This window comes from Podarcis erhardii (genome assembly GCF_964252035.2).
Source record: "Podarcis erhardii genome assembly, chromosome: 5".
Classification (NCBI taxonomy): Eukaryota; Metazoa; Chordata; class Lepidosauria; order Squamata; family Lacertidae; genus Podarcis; species Podarcis erhardii.
In genome coordinates, this window is record NC_138509.1 from 19122644 (window position 1) to 19139159 (window position 16516).

General features: G+C 42.7%; 1 protein-coding gene across 11 annotated transcripts in view; it reads left to right on the forward strand.

Moving 5' to 3' along the window:
* ZMIZ1 (zinc finger MIZ-type containing 1) overlaps positions 1-16516 on the forward strand; it is a 365870-nt gene that overhangs the window by 65567 nt on the left and 283787 nt on the right. For all 11 annotated transcript variants that reach the window (XM_081864244.1, XM_081864249.1, XM_081864243.1 and 8 more), the window contains exon 2: positions 10478-10595. The gene's annotated coding sequence lies outside the window, so the exon portion shown is untranslated. The remainder of the gene's footprint in view (positions 1-10477; positions 10596-16516) is intronic.

Below are 16516 nucleotides of genomic sequence, written 5' to 3' on the forward strand. Positions count from 1 at the left end.
CTCTTTGGGAGGGACTTGATGGACCAACCACTGTCCCTCTTTGTGAACACTAAATCTAAAACATTTAATAGAAATATTTTAACCAAAAATAATACACCCCCTAGTTCCACAATCTTGCAAAATAATGTTCTGAATCGCAAAACAAAAACAAAAACAGTTACAGAGGTAAACAAAGGTCTGTGCTAGCCAGAACTTCTAGCTTTATAATGGAAAGTGTTGTCATAAGCCCTAACAACAGGAATACCCAACAAAATACCATTCCATGGGTGACATTTGTTTTCTGGTCTATCCTGCTCTGCCATGTATTCTCTTAGAGGCCTAATGTTTTGAAATCACTTTGTTTCGTTTCGTTCTTTGGTAGTTTGAACCATAATGCCTGCTGTGTTTTTTCCTTTCCCCCTTTCCTTCAAAGGAAATGCTCTTGGACCCCATTCATATGTACCATTCCTTTACTGGTATAGATACCACTCCCCCAATAATTATTATAATCAGTGCTTTTTTCTGGGGGTACGCAGGGGTATGCATACCCCTAAACATTTTGTGAATCTAAGTTTGGCCTCATTGAGGGGCAGTATTTCAATACAGTGGATGCTTGGGTTGCTAACATGATCCGTACGGGAGGCACATTCGCAACCCGCAGTGTTCGCAACCCACAGTGCTGCCTCTGCGCACATTTGGGTTGTGCTTTTGCGCATGCGCGTGATGTCATTTTGCGGTTCTGCGCATGCGCGAGCTCTGAAACTCAGAAGAAACCCGTTTCAGTACTTCCGGGCTCAGTGTCGTGCGCAACCCGAAAATGCACAACTTGAAGCGTCTGTAACCCGAGGTATGACTGTATGAGTAAGAAAATGAGAGTACCCCTCAACGTTTTTGAAGAGAAAAAGCACTGATTATAAATATATTATTTATTAAATGCATATACCGCCCTTCACCTGAGGATTGCAGGGCTGCTTACAGTATAAATGACTGCCTCCTTGCTGAGCCAGGTACATGTAAAGACTGCTCGAAGTGCTTTGACTTCCTGACATCTTTACAAACCATGCAAGCAATGCCTGGCCTTTTTGAGAGGCCCATAGCTGGCATGGTTTGCTAACATGCCAGGAAGCCAAATCACATGGCCTTTCCCATATCTGGTTTGGCCTGGGAGCAACTGCAGACATTACAGCAACCACACTGGACAGGATACATATACTGTAAAGGGGTGTTGGAAAATAGGCAGGTGTCCAGTTCCAAACCCCCACTGAAAACACTCAAAAGTAATAGTTGAAAATGATCGTAAGTATTTGCAAGTAACATAGGAGTAAATTCTCCCAAGTCCAGAGTGGGGGAGCAGGTAGAGAAGCAGAGGAGGGAAATTAGAACTAATCATTCTAATGAAGAAATTTGGGCTACCATTTACCAAATAGTACATAAGAATTGTGCAGCTCAGTGTTCCCTACATTGACTGACACCAGCTCTCCAGGTTTTCAGGCAAAGGTCACTGCAGTCCAACCTGGAGTTTCTGTTAGAAACCTGTGACCTTCTGCTTGCAAGGAAAATGCTCTGCTATTGAGCCACAGCCTCCTTCACTGTGTGAATATTACCACACAGTAAGAAGAAGAAGAAGAAGAGTTTGGATTTGATATCTCGCCTTTCACTCCCTTTAAGGAGTCTCAAAGCGGCTAACATTCTCCTTTCCCTTCCTCCCCCACAACAAACACTCTGTGAGGTGAGTGGGGCTGAGAGACTTCAGAGAAGTGTGACTAGCCCAAGGTCACCCAGCAGCTGCATGTGGAGGAGCGGAGACGCAAACCCGGTTCCCCAGATTAGGAGACTACCGCTCTTAACCACTACACCACACTGGCTCTCAGTAAGGTGGTTGTCTGTATGAACCTGCCAAGTAATGGGGGAAATATTATCACACTTATCACTTGATCAGAAATCTGGACAAAGGGGCCAGGGGCAACATTTCCCACATCAGTTGTGGGAAACACTTGACTGGCTAAAGAAGTGGGTATGTAAACGCCATGGTAAGTTAGCATCTGATTTCCTCAGTACTATGTTCATGCAGAACTCCAACTCGTCTCCTAAAACGTTACTAAGTGAAGGCTTTGGGCTAGTGAAACCTCCTTCAGTCATCTATCCCTACATGAGATATATTCCATCTGCATTAATTCAGAGTCATTTCCCTCAAAAATGTTGCTACCTCCGCGTTTGACTCTGAATTTAACCACAGGCGGAAATTAGCGGCAGCTCCAATCTTATCAGCTTGGCCTGCCCTGGACTCCCAAGTGGACGTCCACTTTTAGCGAGAGGCAGATGGTATTTATTTACAAGCATGCCCGCAACACAGCTTGACCGAAAACCTCCATTAATGTGCTCCTAAATTGGCATTTGATAATTTCCGAACCTCATCTTGCTCTTCTCAAAATTCTTCGGACGTTTTTGCCCAGGCAGGAAATTGCCATTCTTCCCTCCCCACTCCCAAAATGTTGTTGTAGATGAAATCCAGTGGCAGCTCTAGCCTTGAGGATGGTGAGCAGGGAGATGAAAGCAGGTGGAATAATTACTGCGTGGTGCAGCAGGATCTCTCTCTCTCTCTCTCTCTCTCTCTCTCTCTCTCTCTCTCTCTCTCTCCTTAGGTTAGTTGAGAAGGCAGCATCGCACTGTGAAGTTTTCCCCCACCAAGAATATACCTGCAATCATGTCAAGCAGCTCATGATAGTAAGAGGAAATTAATTTTGCTGGCAGCCAATGACTACCTGATTGCAAAGCTGGTTTATGCTTGGAGTGCTCCGTGGTCAGACTTTTGTCCACTGGCGCTGTGAGAAACAGCTGGCAGTCATTATGGGCTGATGGTGGCAGGAAATACAGCTGTGTGGGAAACATAACTGCTACTTCTGAAAAGGATGCATATGGGAAGGAACTGTGGTTTTCACCAGATCGCAATAATAAAGCAAACTTTCTCCGTTGTCCACTTTATTAAAAAATATGGACTTTGGTCAAAGTTGCCTCAGCTAGAAAACATGGTTTGCTTTAAACCTCTTAAGTATGTGTGTCTGACTTTTGAAGTAATTGTAAATCCCCTCACCTTTTCGTGATGGGCAGAGTTTAAAGAAGACCTGCCGTAATTGCAACATAAGGAATTGGGATCCACAGAAATGTCAGATATTCTGACACTCGTGAAAGGAGTCGACAGCAGAGCAACGAAAAAGACACCACCGCAAAATACGTTTCTCTGTTATAGATAGAAGCTCCTTTTTTTCTGCCAGGGTTATTGTTCTGTAAGTTGCAGACATTGTTTGTAATACCATCAAAATAAAAGATGTTATAGATGGAGGTGGAGCCTGGCGAGGAATGTTCCGCCCAAGTTCTTCTGACAGTAAAAGCTCAGCATTGAATCAGAGGCAAGAGTTTTACCTGAAAAGTGGCAGCTTTAGTGGGGGAACTTTATGATGCGGTGATAAAAGACATCTCCCCAGGGTGCTACCTGAGGCACAAAACAGGCAAATATAATACATATTGACAGTTATTTAAAATAGTGTTAAATAATGCAGTGCTTGTTTTTTCTTATGGAGCTGGCAGAGACTCAGGGAAAAGTGTCACTGCCTTGTATGTATTGCTCTGGTGTCTTTGTTACAACCTTTTTTTAAACTTTTACTAATAGTAGGCTTCATTTAGGTTCACAATAAAACTTCGTGAAATATCTGGATTTTCTCCCCCCACCCTTGTGCATTTACAAACTGTAGCTGCAGTATTTTCCTCTCCCCGTGCCTGTAATGTTTCGGCGTATATGATTATTACTGGATTAGTAAGGCTACGCTGTATAGCAAATATTTTCTTTTGACTTTATTTGTGCTTGCTTCTGATGTATGTAGCATTTATAACTGCATTCTGGCTGACAAAGACACATCTTCAGGATACACGTTTGTTACAAACTAAGACACTTACCTGTGTGTCAAACCCCCCCCCCCGCCCCGCCCTGCCCCAAAAGACCATTTCTAGGTGGAATATTAAAATTGGCTCCTGAATACAGAATAAATGAGTTCTTTCTGCTGGTAAATATTATATAGTACATGCTATGAAAGAAGTATTTTACCAGTTTGGTTGATTGTGCATTCATTTTGGTTTGTTTCCCGGGTTAGAGGATCTTGTGTCAAGTCAGGGTTATCCCATAATTCGCAGTGCATTTTCCTGCCACTTTATTGCAAAAGGTCTGATCTTTGGGGGAAGTGGGTTTTTTGCACAAGACCTCCTAATCAGCTATAATGGTGCAGTTGTGAATTTGTCAGGATGTGAGTGAAAATGGCCTTTACGGAAGCTCCTTTTGTGACGCCCCCCCCCAAACTTGAGTACTGTACTAAAGGTACTGCGACCTTTCAGTTCAAACAGCGCTCGGGCTGATGTAATTGTCATCACTTTTCCTCAGAATTGAAATGTTTTGGCTGAGTAAGATTGACATATGTATCATACTGCCTATAGCAGAATTGATATGTGTGCCACTCTGAAGGGTCGTGTTTTTGTTTTTGACACACAACAGCACTCAGTATGTCCTGCTATTCTCAATAAATTTTGTCGCACAGCTGTTTTCTACATCTCCTTGCTCTTGCTGAACGTTCATTTTGTTCAGCTTTTTTCTTTTCTTCTCCTTAATAACTGATTTCTTTTAGAATTCTTCCTCAGATCTACTGTTTGCTAATCTGTACACTCACATACACGCCTTGGACGGCCTCTCCTCTTTCTGCTTTTGGCATTTTCCCGCCTTTTTGTAATTCTGTTTTCTGGATACAAGCCGCTTTAATTCCTGCAGTTATCTTCAATGTTTATACTATTGTACAATGTTACTGTAAGCTTATTTATCATTACTGCCTGTATGGCAACATAGGATCAATTTTGTCTTCTGTTTTATATGCAGCCTGGCATTCCTAGATTAATTTTATTTTTTATATACACCTTTTATGTCACTGCTGTGGACTGTTATTAATGTCTGATGTCTTAAAGCAGAATTGAATGGGCCATTTTTTTATTTATTTTTCCTTATTGCTGTCTCTACATTCCCAGCTTGTTTTTGATTTGAGAACAAATTTGCATATGCTTCGTTGTACTATATAAATTTCTCCCACATCTCCTTAATAGTATATTTATACAATGCTCTCTTCTGCTTCCCTTCACTCTATTGTATGAATCTCCTACATTGTTTTTCCCTCCCCCCTCTCACTCTTTTGATATATTTCCAAAACACAGTCTATCTTTTTTTAAAAGCCCCCCCCCCCATCTTCTGTCAAGTCTTTCTTGGATTATTATTAGTGCCGGGTAACTAAACCGAAATCTAAGACATTTCTTCTAGCCATGTTTCTGCAGTATGTGTATGTGAACACCATTTTGTACTCTTAAGAATACACAGTCTCTTTACTCCATTTATCAGATACACACACCATTTTTCTCTTTTCCCCCTCCCCATGGGAAGTCTGTCCATTCGGAGGGCACCTGTTTTACTCAATTGAACATACTAAAATAATATTATCAAAAATGTAGATGAAAAGGTAGAAATCAGATTCTGAGAGGCTTAGTGAGGGCAGCTGGCCAGGCAGAGTGACACTGTTGCTGTTTTTAACTGACCCAGAACCCATAGCCTAATATACTGTATAGGATGTTGCATTGGATATTGCTGGTGAGGAATAATTTTTTTTTATAAAAGTGACCACTCTTCAGTGCAATTGGATTTAGCAGCAGTCCCCTCGAAGGGCATGACTGACCTGAATTCATCATAGTGCTTGTCTCTTGCAGTGAGCGAGGGGTGGCAGGGACGTGTAACATTGGTTGCCTGCCTTGGCATAATTTGTAACAGCACCGAGCCTGTCAGTGCATCTGGTGTGAAACTGAGGATACTTCGAATGGTGTCCTCAGTGATTGTGGAGTTCATTATTGCAAGAGGTTATGCTTCAGCTTTTCTTCTGAGCTGTGTGTTTATTTGGGGAGGGTTTTTAGTGCTACAGTGTAGGTGTAAGGGTTGATTTTAGTGGAATACACATATTTGGTATATTTTTAGTGACACATAAAAGCTGAAATGTTTTGTGAGCTGTTGTGAGCCTACAGGGGTGATGGTGGGCTATAAATCTGAATAAGGGAATCTTAAGTGCTGCCAAACCCACATTCAAAAAGCACCTGATTTAATTTTGGTTCTCTGGGTCCAAGCTCTGACCAGAAATTACCCTGCTCAGCATGAGCTCTAATGAAATCCTGGCTCATGCTGGTTTGGCTGCAGGCTCATTTTTGCTAATGGTATGGCTTAGGAAAATGATTGGACTAAACCCATTAGAAAAATTTACAGTTGCGGATCTTTGTAGGAGGATTGTGAACACAGCTGTCTTCTCTTCAATTATCGCTTAAATTTGATTAGATTGAACCTTTGGGTTCTCTTGTCATGCTTAACACGCTGTTCTCTAATTTTTGTTTGCTTGCTTGTGGTACGCTGGGTGTCCGTGCATATAGGTGTGTAGCTTAACAAACTGAACTTCCATAGTCTTGCAAGTTGGTGGAAAATGGGTTGGTTTGTAGGGTACATCAAGCAGAACCTCCAACAAAATTATGCAGTGCTCTTCAGGACTCCTGCCGGTCCGTTCCATTATTCTATGCTTCTCCCCGGCCCTCTATTTTCCATCTCCTCCAACAGTTAGTCAGCATTTCATGCTCACTAAGCATGCTCAGTTCTCATTGGACTGTTTCCAATTGAGGGAGGGGTTTCTCCCCTAAAGGTTTTGGGTGTGGGGGGTGCTGTTTTGGCTTCATAAAGACTGCATCAGAGAACAGAGTTCGCACTATGGCACAATGTAAAATGTCTCAGCATAGTGTAATTCAGTGCGCATGGCCCCAAACACTGAATTCCATCACCCTCTCCCAGTTTGTCATTCCCACCCAGCCAAGCCAAGCCAATAAGCATTATATTGCTATTGCACATGCCTGGACTTCACTTCGCAAGAGACACCACAGCGTAGCTCTCAACATTTCCCTTTTTTAAAGGGAAATTCCCTTATTCCGAATAGGATTCCTTGCAAGAAAAGGGAAAAGTTGACAGCTATGCACCACAGTCTCATGTATAGGTGGGTGATGGCATTTTGGCTGTAAAGTAACTGACACTTGGAGAATTGAGGTCACTTTATGTATATATGATGGTGTGTGGCCAGCCCTTTAATTCACATCACATTTGATTTTACCATTTATAGTTTATGTTGCTTGGATCTAAATTGTGGGTGTTGTTTAACAGAATCATCTTTATTCTGACCCAGGTTTTCAACACTAAACAGAAAAGGGTGACTACTTTGTCAAGGCATATCTGCATGACCAACTTAACCTAGTTTAATAATCCCTTGTCATGGCTGGATCACTTCCTATTGAGATTTAGGCTTTCAGAGGCTTTTTTTTCTCCATAGCAGTGGGGGACCCAGAGGCTGATAGTTCTGATTGGTTTGCAGATATAGTGGTACCTCAGTTTACGAACTTAATCCATTCCTGAAGTCCATTCTTAAACCAGATCCATTCTTAAACCGAGCCGCGCTTTCCCTAATGAGGCCTCACGCCGCCAGTGCCCTTCCACCATTCAGTTTCCATTTGTAGACCGAGGTAAAGTTTGCAAACCAGAACACTATTTCCAGTTTTGTGGAGTTTGTAAACTGAATAGTTCATAAACAGTACTGTTTGTAAACTGAGGTACCACTGTATCTCTCTGGGATTTTCTAGCCCAGTGCTTCTCAAAGAGCCTAGGACTTGCCGATCAGAAGGTCGGCGGTTCAAATCCCTGCAACAGGGTGAGCTCCTGTTGCTTGATCCCTGCTCCTGCTAGCAGTTTGAAAGCACGTCAAAGTGCAAGTAGATAAATAGTTACCGCTCCAGCGGGAAGGTAAACAGTGTTTCCATGCGCTGCTCTGGTTCACCAGAAGGGCTTAGTCATGCTGGCCACATGATCTGGAAGCTGTAAGCCGGCTCCCTCGGCCAATAAAGCGAGATGAGCGCCGCAACGCCAGAGTCGGCCACAACTGGACCTAATGGTCAGGGGTTCCTTTACCTTTGCCTTTACCACCCTATACCCTGAGGTCTCAGGGCGGTTCACAGAAAAGATTGACATAAAATCCCCAATATATAGAATCAAAATAAAAACAACAACCCCCGCCCCCAAAGAGCCACATTTTAAAATGGCATAGAATGTCAGTCAGATCAACCAAAGGCCTGGTTAAAAAGGAATGTTTTTGCCTGGTGCCTAAAGGTGTATAATGAAGGCACCAGGCAAACTTCCCTGGGGAGAGCATTCCACAGACTGGGAGCCACTGCAGAGAAGAACCGTCTTCAAAGACAGCCCTACATATAACACATTGCAATAATCTAATCTTCTTCTATGTTATCTGTTGTGATGGACTACCAACTATTTTCCCCAATGTACCAGGGGTCTGTCTGACTCCAAGTGCAAAAGCTGAGGCCACTGAAGTGAATCTTGGGCTGGGGTTGGGGTGTTGCCGTGGGTGAGGGTTGTTGCTGTTATTGATATTAAGTTTGTGTTTCTTTGTTTTAGATCTTATTATGATAGATGTGGAAATTGTTTTATTTGGTTGGGTACTTTGAGGCATTTTATTTCTTGTTTAGGACTACTTTTGTTAGGTTTGAATTATGCAGTTTTTTCGTGTCATAAGCCACCTCTAGCATGGTTTTAACTCGGGAAGAACAATTACTTTGTGCTGACTCCATTGCATCCTCCTTGTGCCATACAGCAGAGTTATCTCTGGTGGTGCCAAGCCTTTTACATGCTGGCCCAAAGGCACCTGTGGAACTGACAGCGGCCCACTGTGTTTTTTGTGTGTGAAGCATTTCAGGTTGCTTAAATATGCCCCAACGGTGATTCTGTTGATGAACCTTGAAAGGTATCCAGAACACCGTTTGATCCAGTTTTGTTGGATGAGTTACATTCGGTGCAGCTCGAGGTTGTGGATGAGGGGCTTGGATGAGTATGGGTGACCACTTGTATTATTGATCCTTGATCCTCATAACTGATAAAATTGAGTAGGGGATGGAGGCAGCTGTTTAAACCAAGGAGATGATGATTGCCTGTATATGGGAGGGGTCAATGCCCTGAATGGTTGTGCAGATTAGTTCCAGGAACAAAGACCAAATGTATGGGCAGCAGTGACTGTGGCAGAAGGAGGCCCCATTCTGAGGGAGGCCCACTGAGGGATTCCCAAATGCCTGTAGTGGACACTGGTTCTAAGGATTACTGGAACCATATTTGTGAAGTGATGATAATATTTGTGATGTTCTGTAAGGATGCTTAGTAGGTTGTATATTTCCTCTCTTTTTGTTCTCTGATAGATGGGAGACTAACACTGCAATCCTAGCCCTATTTACCTGGGAGTAAGCCCCACCAAATTCCATGGGACACATTTCTAAGTAGACAAGGTTAGGATTGTGCTGTAAAACCTACAAATGTTGAGGCACTTTAGATTTAACTAGCACAGCAATTATAAACTGGCTCTGCCACCTAGGCATCTCTGTAATTTTTCTGTCTAAGGTCATGGGAGACTTCATCATAATATTGCCTAAAGCATCTTAGTGTTATAACAGTTTAATTGAGAGGGATGTATCACTGATTACACTGTCTGTCTCGGCTCTTTTACTTGCGTTTTTATTATGTCAACACTGGTCAGGTTGGGAAAGTTGAGTTGCCATTTGGTTCATTGGTTGAGGTGCTGCGTTTGGACTGGTCAGATATTGGTGAGACTCTCCCTGGGTGGCCTTAGGGAAGAAGCCACCATTACTCAGCGTCAGTTCCCCATCTGTAAAATCAGAATATTAATCACTTACCTCTTAAGGTTTTGGCAGGGATGACTAAGAGAATGGTCATAAAGCACTTTGCATATATGTGTAATCCCTCAACTCACGAAGTAAGTTCTCAGCTCACATAGGGATTGCATTCTGGCGGTTGTGCCTAAAGCCAGAATTGCATATAGTCAAAACACAATGGGTGCAATGGCAGGTGTGATTGCCAAAGTCTTTTTCCTCCTGGACCCCTACCCCCTTTCCACCCGCTCTATCTATCTATCTATCTATCTATTGCGTAAAGTTAAATGTTCACAAGTTAAATGCACGTGTTGAGGGTTCTCTCTCTCTCTCTCTCTCTCTCTCTCTGTGTGTGTGTGTGTGTGTGTGTGTGTGAAATATATATATAAACACCTTGGTCTGCCTAACAGAGGTAGGACATTTGTTAAGGTACTTCTACAATAATTAGCTAACTAAAATTAGGTCTTGAAGATACATACAACTTTAAATAGTTCAATCTAAAATGCGTTCAAATGTGTGTTATCGATACAGTAATAAGATAGGATCTTTGCAGTATTGAGTCCCAGCCTATGTTGTGTTAGCATTGTTTCCATTTTTAGTGGTTATCATATGCTCCATCAAAAGACCTGAAAAGGGATAACTAACTACTTTGTTTTTTCCCTTATGTTTCTATTAGGAAAAACCTTGTGCATTGTGGATTCAGGCATCGCTTCCAGCTCCCTTCCACCTTTTCTCCCTGTTTGTTAAGAGCTCCTGTAAGCTAATTGATGGTGACCTCTTCAGAGAGTTAAAAGGTAATTATTTGCCCGTTTAGGTGTTCTGCCTGTTAAGTTTCTTCCTGTTAAGTTTTCTCATGGGGCAGGGAAGAGCAATGGATGAGGTCTAGATTAGTTTGTCTGTGCAGAATTTTTTATTCATACGTCACTTCTGAGCTTACATTAATTGCTGCCCCTCCCTTTACAATATTTAATGTTTTTTATGTATTAGGAGGCAGTGCTCTTGATACATTTTGTACACACATTCCAGTTTGTATTCCTTGCATGGACAGCATTCCTTTCAAGGGCTAGGATAGACATAATGCTGGGAGATCATTCAGAATCATGTGGCTCCTGCTCTCCTCTTCTCCTCTCCAGCAAAATATTTTCTCTGCTGGTTCTAACTAGATGTCCTTAACTAGCTTCCAATCCTAGCTAAGGGGGACCCTGGTGAACATTTTTCATGGTTAGCTGAGATGCTGATGTAAATCTTAAGTGGAAGAGAGGCACTTAGTGGAACGGTCTGCCTCTTCCCAAAGCCTGCTCCCAATATCTTAAGCAGGGTGGTGAGTAGTGGTAGTTATCACTTCAGTTTGCATGCTACTTTTCCACGCAAATCTTCCAAAAGTGACTCACAACACATCAGCAGCCATACAACAACAAAACGAATACAATATTAGAGTGAATAGTCTTATACCAACTCACTTCAAAACATATAACATCCAAATATACAGTTCATTTTTATTGATTAGAAACAGAATCATATAACAAAATAACACTGCCTTCCAAAATATTTGGTCCAGAATAAACTCATCAAACTTTTTCTCATAAAACTATATCCCCCTTCACATATATTTGAAGGTCAAGGAAGGCCCACTAAATATCTTTACATTTATTCAGAATTTCTCTTTTTATACAAGTCATTTTCTCATTGGTGGCAAATTCCTTAAAAAATATTTGCTTCAGGATTTGTAAAGAAAAAGTTGTGTTTTTCTTTAGACATGTGACAGGGCAACTTATTTTCCCTTTAATACCTTGCAAGGTCAGCAAATCAAACTTTGAATTATGAGCAATCTGCTTAGTAGTGGGATCTTCTGCTGATACTTACATCTTCATAGATGTAAGCACAATTTATAGAACCACAATTTATAGAAGTTAAAATGCAAAAAGCAATCAGCAAAATAAAACATTACAAACAAAATTCAATTACAAAAAGACAAGCAGAATAATTAGCAGCAAAGCAAATATTATCTGAAATGAAAGAACAACTTTACAAGTATAAGTTAAACACAAAAATATGAAAAAGAAATCCAGGTATAAAGTATCATTAGCAACTAGACAAAATAACTGAGCAGAAACTACAACCTACTCCTGTCCCAGAGTAACATATCCCAAACACATCCTTAGCATTCTCTTAGATACAATGCACACTCTCAACAGTCACAGACTGTTTCCTCTACTAGCCGCTGACATGAATTGCGAATGCATGTAAAGTGAGCTAATAATTATTTTTGTTGGCTATTTAACTTTGGTGCACTTAATTTCTGTAGCTAACCCACCCATTTATCATTGCCGTCCTTCTCCACTTTGCCCCTCTGAAGCCTTTGCAGGCTCTTAGCTGCAGATGTGCTTCTGTCTTCAAGTGTATGGTGTTCCCATTTTGTAGGCAAGATGTGTCTTTTATGCCTGATTATACTGGGCAGGTGTTTTTTGTGAGGGATGTTCTCAAGGGTACCAGAGAGGAATCCTGGATTTGACACTTGGTTTTCCACAAGGGTCCTTCTGAAAATCCTGTCCATAATCCTTTCCAAGCATTAAGAAGCATTCCTTTTAACCGTTTGCAATATTGGGAAGGAAAGAGCAACACTTCTGGTAATAAGGGAAGTAATTTGTAATTGTGCACTTTTGGTAGGATATATATATATATATTAAGTACCATATAGAATAAATATTATTACCACCCCAACACACTTTGGGTGTCAAGTTGCATAGAAGCAGGTGAATATGGAAAAGTCTTTCCTGCTTGGTTCACAGTGAAGAAGATGGGAAGTGAGGAAAAATATTATTCAGCCTCTTATAGCTGGTCATTTGTGTACTAGAACAGAGCACCAGGCTTTATAGGACTAGCCCTTCTTTGAGAAGCATTTGGGAACCAGCTGGCCAATTGAAGGCTTCTTCCAGAGCCAACTGGATTTCCCTGAAGCTCATGCCATGTAAATTACCTGTCTGTTGCTTTGTCTCTTACTTCCTTATGCAAGAATGTGTGCCAAATTTGCAGGGGACTTAATCTGCAGAGAGAGAGAGAGAGAGAGGGGGGGGGGAGAGAGAGAGAGAGAGAGAGAGAAGGGAAATATGTCTCTCCCTTTCTCACACTCTTAAAACAAAAACAAAAAAAGCACCCACCACCCAATTGATCCCCAAAGTCTTGACTAAAAATACAAGGTTCTTTCTGCTTTAGTCAGGTAGTCCATGAACCACAGAGACTGGAAGGAGCTGAAAAGGTTTGGGAGGAAAGGGAGGAAAAATGCTGATCTGAAGGAGCAGATTTGTAAGACTGAAATTCATTCAGACTGGAGCTGTGTCTGGAATTGGTAACTAGATGAGTGAGTGTGCATGTCTGGGCTGATCTGTGTACCTGGGTGGCAGCTCTTGCAAAAATCTAGCATCACCAGGAGAGTTCATTTCTAGTTCTTGGGTCCTTTGAAGCTGCCGCAAAAATCATGCAGGTGAGACTATCCACGCTTTTGAGCTTCTGGTGCCTGGTTTACTAGTTTTTCTAACCAGGGTCCCTCCAGTTCTCTGGCATTCTGACAATACCGCTTATTTGAAATCCTATATACAACTAGCAAGTTCATTGTTCAAGTGAGGATTCTTATGTAGCCAAAGTGGCTAGGGATGCAGAGAGGAATTAGCAGTTCACAAAACAATATACAACCTGAGATCTTTCAAAATTTGCGCTTTTCCAAATTTTGCAGTGCAGTTCTCCAATCAAAAAGTGTGTGCTAGAAATCATGTATTAGGGGAAAGTGCACATAAGAATTCATGTATTGCACATACAGAGTTCAATAGATTATGGGAAAGTGTGTATAGAGGGAGAAATATAGCCTAAAATGCTGGTGCATTTTCAGGTCAGCTTTTTAAACAAAACAATTGCAGACTGATAGATTGAGCAGGGATATAAGTAAGGTGGACGCGGGTGGCGCTGTGGGTAAAACCTCAGTGCCTAGGACTTGCCGATCGCATGGTCGGCGGTTCAAATCCCCGCGGCGGGGTGAGCTCCCGTCGTTCGGTCCCAGCTCCTGCCCACCTAGTAGTTCGAAAGCACCCCCAAGTGCAAGTAGATAAATAGGTACCACTTTATAGCAGGAAGGTAACGACGTTTCCGTGTGCTGCGCTGGTGCTGGCTCGCCAGAGCAGCTTCGTCACGCTGGCCAGGTGACCCGGGAGTGTCTTTGGACAGCGCTGGCTCCCGGCCTCTTAAGCGAGATGAGCACGCAACCCCAGAGTCGGACATGACTGGTCCATATGGGCAGGGGTACCTTTACCTTTACCTTTATAAGTAAGGTGGTCCGTGAGATACCCTGGATCCAAGTTGTTAAGGGCCTTCTAAATAAATGCAAGAACCATGAGCCTGGCCTGGTAGCATAGGGGCAGCCTGTGCAAGCTTTTGGGCACTAGTGTTGTGTGCTGGCAATAGACCAGGCATAGGCAAACTCCGGCCCTCCAGATGTTTGGGACTACAACTCCCATCATCTCTGACCACTAGTCCTGTTAGCTAGGGATGGTGGGAATTGTAGTGCCAAAACATCTGGAGGGCTGGAGTTTGCCTATGCCTGCAATAGACTCTTCATATCTAGCCACAACGTTTTGCATCAGCCCCCCCCCCCCGCACATTGCAAAAAGCCTTGAGGCTACCAATGCAGGAATCACCATGGCCAGGCTATCCCTGTTCAAGAATGGCCATAATTGGCATGCCAAAACAGCACTTCTAGTCACCAAGTCTACCTGAGCCTCAAGTGACAAAGATGGCTCAAGGGGGATGCCTAAACTGCCCATCTAGAATATGGACTGTCCAGTCTTCCAGACACAGGATCCACCAATCCACAGTGCCTCCATTTCCCCAGGGTTCAAGCTCAGTTTTCCGGCCCTCATCCAGTTCACCACTGTTTGCAGACTATGGTCCACATCATGGACAACCTCTCCTGACCCAGATGTTATGGAGAAGCAGAGCTGTATGTCAGCATTGTATTGTATTGTGGCGGTGGCATGTGTGTGTGTGTGTGTGTGTGTGTGTGTGTGTGTGTGTGGAGAATCTGAAGGAGCAGGCAGCAGAAACCTCTTGAGACATTTGGCTGAGCTGCTGCACTTCCATAGCGCACATGTGAGCAAGCAGCAGCCCTATGGCCACATTTTCCCTCGGCGTAATCTGAAAAATGGTGGCTGTGGGTGAGAGAGGTGGCAGAGATGAAGAGAGAAGTGGCAGAGTGTGAAAAGGGCTGATCCTGCCCAGTGCTTGTATGTAGCACTCTACCAACTGACAGATTAGCCCCTGAAAAAATATGGCCCTTGATGAAGACAAGGGTGCCAGTCCCTGTCACAGGATGATCTGGGAAACAGATGGCATATGCAGGGGACTTAAATGTATCCGTACACTATTAGGAGGGACATTTACCATTTTTACCATCATAAGTACTTTGTTCAGAATTTTAAAAAATCACTATCTTTCACTTTTTAAAAACACAAATGAAGTATTTTCTTCTTCTTAACCTTCGTTTATATCTCTGCAATCTCCAAACTGAAAGGTGATACTGCTTCTAGCTAACATATTTTAGGTGTGTGACACTCTGGTATGTTAAGCAGTGTCTCTAATAACTTATCTTTTGGTGTGGTAAGCCTGCTTTGTTTGTGTTTTTCTGTGCTGTTACATAAATCAAGTGCAGCGTTCCAAAACCTTAGAGCAGTCTTTCAGCAGGATATTTACTTAGTGTTTGGATTTTATTTTAAACCAAACCTTTGAGATAAGTTTGAAGTTGAAATTCCTAATTGGGCAAGCACAAACCATTTCTGAGGGCACTTGCAGCAATGTAGGGCTGTCTTCTCAGTGATCATTTGCCGATAAGAACAAATATTTATGCGTGAGTTGGGTGTGTGGTTTAAGGTCACCATTATGTATAGACAGCTAGCATTTGCATAGTGTTTTATCTACAAAGTGAAACTTGTAAAAACTTGTAAAATTCAGAATTCAAGCCTGATAGAAATTCCACAAGCATCACCATAAGATTAGCCTTGCTGCATATGGGAAGTACCATATAAGCTTTGCTAAGATCCTTGGCAAATTTCAGTCCCTTGCCGTGACCTAGTTATTTCGTTGCTTTCCATTGCTAAGAATGTGCTATGTATTTTTCCTTTGCTGCTCATCTTTAAAATTAGGGATGTATGGCACCACCCCCACAAGCCAAATATTTCACTAGTCTTCTTGATTTTCCTTTTTTTTGCTTCCCTTTTAAATTCCTAAAAGGTTTCATCTAAGCAGGAGTCTCCAAATTTGACTCAAAAACACTTTAGCTAAAGCTGGTGGCATTTTCTATTGAGAGTGATCCACAGATCACTAGACTGCCATTGTCTTGTATCTACTAACACAGGGGTCCCCAAACTAAGGTCCGCGGGCCAGATAAGGCCCGAGGGACTCATTTATTCGGCCCATGGCAACTGCCGCTGCCCCCTCTTACTGGTGCTGCGCCTCGCGGCTGTCCACTTCCGGGTCGGAGGAACACCGGAAATAGCTTGTGCACATGCACAAGCGTTATTTGCACATGCACAAGCGTTATTTCTGGTGCACATCTGGGTCGGAGGAGGCCCTTGCACATGCGCACAAGCTATTTCTGGTGCTCCTCCGACCCGGAAGTGCGCCGGAAATAGCTTGTGCACACGCGTATGGATACACGCTCCACCGCTCTCCG